Here is a 7,080-nt window from a genome sequence, read left to right on the forward strand (position 1 = left end):
CAAGAGAATATTTTTTTATTTCCATTTATCTGAGATCATCATTAGGTACATCCTGGGGGGAAATATTTCTAAAATTCTCTTTTATTATTGGGTCTAAAAAAGTTGGCCAAGTGCCAGATACCAAAATGAACCCAGTTTCATAGAAGCACCAAGATGTATTTTTGTTTTATTACATCTTTTTTTTGTCATTCTTGCTTTGTTTTGTCTTTAATATCCTTTTCATCTTTATATCATTGTGTTTCAGTTTTCCTAACGTCTTTCACACTTTTTGGTGTTTTGACTTAAAGAGAAGGTCAGCTGTTCCATAAAATACATTTCTTGAACTATTTCTATCCACTCAGAAATTGTCGGGATCTCTTTACTCAATCATTCCCTAATTGATGTTTTTTTTTTGTTTGTTTGTTTTTTTTGCTCCCTGATAATAATCAGGGTTCCTACACATTTTTCAAGGTCAAATTCAAGCACTTTTAGGGGTCATTTTCAGTTTTTTCCAGCATATCACCTTATCACTGGGGTCAAACACATATCTACAGGAATACATGTATTTATCATTATTTTTTCACTTTTTATCATAATGATGTACATTGGATTGGGCTATAAACATCTAAAATTATGTTTCATTATAGCAAAAATTTTGAAATTTAAGGAGAACAAAGTTTTATCCAAAAAAAGGGATGCCACTTGACATTCTTTAGGCACACTCACACAGAGCCACAAAGTAAGAAAAAAATTTGACATAAAGTTTTATTTTTCAAGGATTAGGTAGCGTTGGCTTTCCATCTAACCTGGCAGAGTTAATATTAAAAATAAATCAATAAATCAATCACAGAGTTAAAATTGCAAGCACTTTCAAGCATTTAAACTAAAATTCAAGCACTTTTAAGACCTTGAGAACACAATGTCGAAATTCAAGGATTTCAAGCACCCATACAAACCCTGAATAATATTTGTAATAAGTATCTGTCCTTTTTTCTCAGTTCATGAAAGAAATAACACTTACATTAAAATGAAAATCCAGTTCTAATGTTCTAACATTTCTGCGTTTGCAGTGATGCGAAAGATCTCATTCTCCTTGAGCATCAGGATCTTTTCTATGTATAGTTATTACACACTTGTAGGCTTTAGTCATGATGATGTAAAGGCATAATTGTATGAAATAAAAACAAATGACAATTCTCGTCAAATACAAGCCTATTTGGGATACATTTGTTAAAATGTAGAGTAAAAACATGAAGAAATACCAGAGAAATCATCATTAGTACAGTTCAGGTCACTCCAGCAAACATCATCAGTGACTTCAAAAAAACAAAAAAAACAAATCCGCCTAAAAACATATTCACGCCAAAGATCCTGGAATGACTTGAGCACTGGCAGAGCAATGATACTAATAAAATAACAGGAACTTTATAATGAGAACAAAGTCTGTTCCCCACAAGGTCATAAAATGCTGGAAAAACACTTCTCATATAAAAACATAAACACCCATCGATCAGAGTCTGTCGACGCTTTAGTGACGGCACTGATTCAAACATCTGCTGAGAAACATCAGGGATTTACCACAGTGTTTTAGGGAGGTCTTCTGACTTCTAGCACCCTCTTTTGTTGACCACAATGCAATGCAGGAGCAGAATCAGGCTTCAGCTCATCTACGCTGTGGCCTGTTGTTGGCTGTTGCAGCTTAGAAATGAAACTGACAGATGTGTGTTTATATTAACACTCTGCAGTTAGTTTACAGCAGATCAAGACTAATACTTTATGTATTTATGACACACAGGGTTTTTGTTGTTGTTGATGTTGTTGTTGTTTTTACATTACAATAAGTATTTCCTGATCATGTTTTGTGTGTTCAGTTACTTATTAATCAGTAAAATACTTTTATTTTGTTCAAATCAAATCAAATCAAAGTTTATTTCTATGGCACTTTACAACAACATAACGAAGCCCAAAGTGCTTTAAATCTAAAAGAATGATTAAATTATAAGAAAAAAAAAACAAAACAGGTTAATCAAGTACCATAAATATGCATAAAACAATAGAACACAACACACATTGATAAAAGAGACCGAAGATTCAAACCTAATAGTGCCTCAGTGCTAAGGGTTAAAAGCCAGTCTGAACAGGTGAGTCTTTAACCTGGACTTGAACAGGGGCGGGTCGGTGAGGACTCGCAAGTCAGGAGGCAACGAGTTCCACAGTTTGGAGCAGCAACAGCAAATGAACGATCACCCCACTGTTTATATCAGGACTGGGAACATCCAAAACCATCTGGGAGGATGATCGGAGGGCTCTGCTGGGGCAGTGAACTGTTAAAATCCCAGATAAATAGGAAGGAGCCAGATGGCAGTTGATGGCAGTTTCCCCTAAAATGTCAAAATACATTCAAACCAAACTGTTAAGAAATAATTTATCAAATCAAGTTAAGATTAAGAAGAAAAAAGTCATTAGAGAAAAAAAACAAAAAAACAAAACATAGTCAATATCACATAGTAGCATTACAGAAGAGGATTAGGGCCACTGGAAAAAAAATAATAATAATAAGGTCCAATATATATATTTTTTATTATTATTCTGAGAAAAAAAGTCAGAATCCTGAGATTAAAGTCAGAATTCTGTCTTTGTTCTCAGAATGATAATAAAAACAATATATTGGGCCTTATTTTTTTTTTTTTCAGTGGCCATAATCCTTTTCTGTATAGTAGCATGTGGTATATATTTTACGGTAATAATCTACACTACAAATATACCTTTTGTAGATGACTATTTCAGTTAATGAGTGATCCTTTTATCAGTGTTTTTCTGTTTTGTATGTATTTACAAAGTGTAGGAAACTATTACCAGTACAATGTATTCACTGTGTTTTCTAAGTGAAATGTTTGGTAAATTCATGTAATGTCACCAGAGGCCTCCTGACTGACCGTCTTGGATTTCATGCTTTCAGTTAATAATATTATTGGTCCTACTAAACACCGTGCAAAATGTCAGCCTCATGTTTGCATTACTTTGAGAGATATGGGTGCTTTGAAAATGGGTGGTGATGCTGTTTTTACTGTCAAAAAAAGTCATACCGAAAAAGACAAGGAGTTCAATAAGTTGTAACTTTTGGACGATTCATGACAGATGCATGACATTTTCAGTTTTTCTAAGACCTAGGACAGGGGTGTCAAACTCATTTTGGTTCAGGGGCCAAATTTAGCCCAATTTGATCTCAAGCGGGCCAGAAAAAAATAATAAAATAATGACTTAATGACTTAATAACTTATAAATAATGACAAATCCAAGTTTTTCTTTTTGTTTTAGTACAAAAAAAAAAAAACCCAATTAAATTAAGAAAATATTTACATTTTACAAAAAAAAATGTGAATAACCTGAAAAAACAGAAATTTCATTTGAAAAATTAGTGCAATTTTAACAATATTACGCCTCGACTTATTATTTTTACATGTACATTACACACAATGTTACATAAACATTTGGTAACAGACAGAATATTGTTAAAATTTTGGAGTTTGGAACTAAAATTTGAACAATTTCTACAATATTACATCTCTTATTATTAGTACAACTACAGATCACAGTGGATCTATATAAAACAAAGGCAGTGAAATTTTTGAGATGATTCGTGATGTTCTGGAAGCCAGAGGTATACCATTAGAAGACTGTAGAGGACAAGGGTACGACAGTGGAGCGAACATGTCAGGAAAGGTGAAAGGTGTGCAAGCCAATATTTTGAAAGCTAATCCATTTGCCTTGTACTCCCTGTGTGCCACTCATGCACTCAACTGGGTGGGTGTAAAAGCAGCTCAGTCGAGCAATGAAGTGGCAGCATTTTTTGGCTTTGTAAATCGTCTCTACAATTTCTTCAGTGCCAGTCCAGGGCGATGGGCAATCCTCAAACAAAAAACTGGATGCTCACTTCATTGTCCCTCAGACACTAGATGGAGTTCTGAAATTGCTGCTGTAAAAGCTGTGGCAACTAGTTTGCCCTCTATTCTGGTTGCACTGGATTGTGTTATAAGCACATGCAATCTGACAAGTGATGCCAAATCGGAGGCAAAAAGTTTAAAAACCTATTTCCTCACATTTGATGTAGTGATTTTGCTTACTGTGTGGGTTAAAGTGCTACAGTCAATGGAACATCGCAATCTGATTCTTCAAACAGGTAATATATCCCTGGATATACAGGCATCGAACATTAGAGCCCTACAAGATGAAATGCCGGCTTTGCGGGGTGAATGGGACTCGCTTCTTGCTGAGGCCTCGCTAGTAACTCAAAGCATGGACATCCCCACTCAGTTTCAAAGTGAAGGGAAGCAGAAACGGAAAAGGAAACGTATGCCTGATGATGATGAGGAAGATGAAACTACACATGAAGACAATGCAGTAAACACATTCAGAAACCAGACATTTTTTGTTGCAATGGATAGCAACATCAGTGCTTTGAGTTCAAGATTTCAGACCACAGCCAGCATTTGTGAAACTTTTGCACCTATTCTGAAGTTTGCTGACATGTCAGAAGAACAAATAAAACTATCATGCTGGACTCTGACAAGAACACATCCCAACGATCTTACAGCTGGTTTTGAGAATGAAGTTTTACACCTAAAAGTAATACACGAAGCCACATTTCCTCACAACCTGTCACCTCTTCAGCTCCTCAATGCCATATAGAACCTGCAGCTACAGAGAATTTTCGGAGAAATCTGCATTGCATTGAGGATTTTCTGCATCTTACCTGTAAGTGTTGCTGGCGGAGAACGTGCTTTCAGCAAGATGAAACTGGTTAAAAACTATTTGAGGTCCACCATGGGCCAAGATAGACTGAACAGTCTTGCACTTCTCTCCATTGAAAGCACATTGGCAAGAGCATTGGGCTTTAACCCTTTCATGCAATTATGAGAACCTTGGTCACAATATTTGTGTGCTTTTATTGCTGTTTAAGCATGAAAAAACCATGCAATTTAGGTTTTTTTTTTTTAAGGAGTAACAAAACTGTCCACTCAGCTGGACCCCATGCATTTAGTTTTTCAAGCAAAGAAACATGTATTTAAAACCTAATATAAGAAAGTGATATGGAAAAGTATGCAATAAAAACATTTTTAATGCTGCTAATCAGATGTTTTCCCACATTTTAACATACTCTAATGCAAGTTATTATTCATTTCATGGAGATAATATGCAAAAAAAACTGTTTTGTTTGTTGATTTACACTAAAACATGTCACTGCAGATCAGGTTTATCAACAACAGCATAGTTACTGTAACGGTATGAAATGCACTGTATGGGATGATGTATAAGTGTCCACTCTGTTGGCTGATATGGAACTAAAACAATAAAACCCATGAATATACAAGAGAACAGCTGGAGAAGAACTGTCCACTGGAGTGACCACTATGCATGAAAGGGTTAAAGACCTCATCAGGGATTTTGGCAGCAAGAAGACCCGTCACTGGGCATTTTCTGTAGAGTAAACTGGAATGTATAGAATTGTGCTATTTTTATTTTTGGAATACTTATTCAAATCTGTTTGTTTTTGCCTTTTTTATATCTTTACAGGAAAATGACAACTGAGTCATGTTTTGTTTGGTTACCTACTATTATTACATGCTATTGAAAAATTTGGCCCATTCTTGTTCACTCAGAAAATATAATGGGTAAATACAGTCTTGTGTGGTTGTGTTTTCTTATACAGTAGCTTAAGCAGACTTGCGAATTATGGCTAAATCATAATGTTAGCCCTGTGATATAGCCATTGTGTTGGTGGGTAAGGCCCTTGGCAGATGGGTGGATGTGTGTGTGTGTTGGGGGGGGGGGGTTGCGGGGGGCCCATCAGGACTTTTTGTGTATGGGCCCAGAATTTGGTTCTATGGCCCTGTGGACAGGTGTCTTTTATATAGATAACGAGTTCAAACAGGTGCCTTTAAAACAGGTAACGAGTGGAGGACAGAAGAGCTTCTTAACCCTTTCATGCATGAATTGTAAGAACCTTAGTCAAGATTTTTTTCTTCAGTGTTTTTATTCCTCCTTAGGAATGAAAAAAACAATGCAATCAAGGTTGTTTTTTTTTCTATGGAGTAACAAAAATATCCATGCATTTAATTTTTGAAGTAAAGAAACGTGTTTAAAACCCAATATCAGAAAGTGAGATGAAAACAATGAAATAAAAACATTTTTAATGCTGTTAATCTGATGTCTTCTCACATTTTAACATTTTCTAATGCTAGTTATTACTCATTTCATGGAGATTATATGCAAAAAAAAAAAACCTTCTTGTCTAACAAATAACAATGGATTTACACTCAAACATGGCAGTGCAGATCAGGTTTATCAACAACAGCAAAGTTACAGTAATGGTCTGAATTACAGTGTATGGGATGGTGCACCAGTGTCCACTGTGTTGGCTGATATGGAACTAAAACAACAAAACCCATTAATATACAAGAGAACAGCTGGAGAATAACTGTCCACTGGAGTGGACAGTGCATGAAAGGGTTAAAGAAGAACTCACAGGTCTGTGAGAGCCAGAAATCTTGCTTGTTTGTTTTCCACCATAATTTACAAATAAATTCTTTAAAAATTCTACAATGTGATTTCCTGGATTTTTTTTTTCTCATTTTGTCTCTCATAGTTGAAGTGTACCTCTGATGAAAATTACAGACCTCTCTTATCTTTCTTAGTAGGAGAACTTGCAAAATCAGTGGCTGACTAAATACTTTTTTGCCCCACTGTAAGTTACCTTTAACCTTTAATCTGTGGTGACGATGAAATATTTTTCTAACAAGTAAAAAAAAAAACCTTCTTATTTTAAGAGGCATTAACCCAGTGGTTCCCAACCTTTTTTGGCTCGTGACCCCATTTTAACATCACAAGTGTCTGTCGATACCAAGACATTCATTTTGCTGAAATTAATTTGTTGTTGATCATGTAACAGTTTGCTATACTATGTTGCAAATAAACGTTAATTTTAGACAACATTTAGTCTATATAATGTATATTATTATGGACGGAGGCAGAAAAGCCAGGTGTAGATTACTGCACAAAGTGAGAATTTGATTTTCCTTGGTCAGGATATGTACAGTCAGT

The sequence above is a fragment of the Sphaeramia orbicularis genome, chromosome 14 (assembly GCF_902148855.1).
Source record: "Sphaeramia orbicularis chromosome 14, fSphaOr1.1, whole genome shotgun sequence".
NCBI classification, from domain to species: domain Eukaryota; kingdom Metazoa; phylum Chordata; class Actinopteri; order Kurtiformes; family Apogonidae; genus Sphaeramia; species Sphaeramia orbicularis.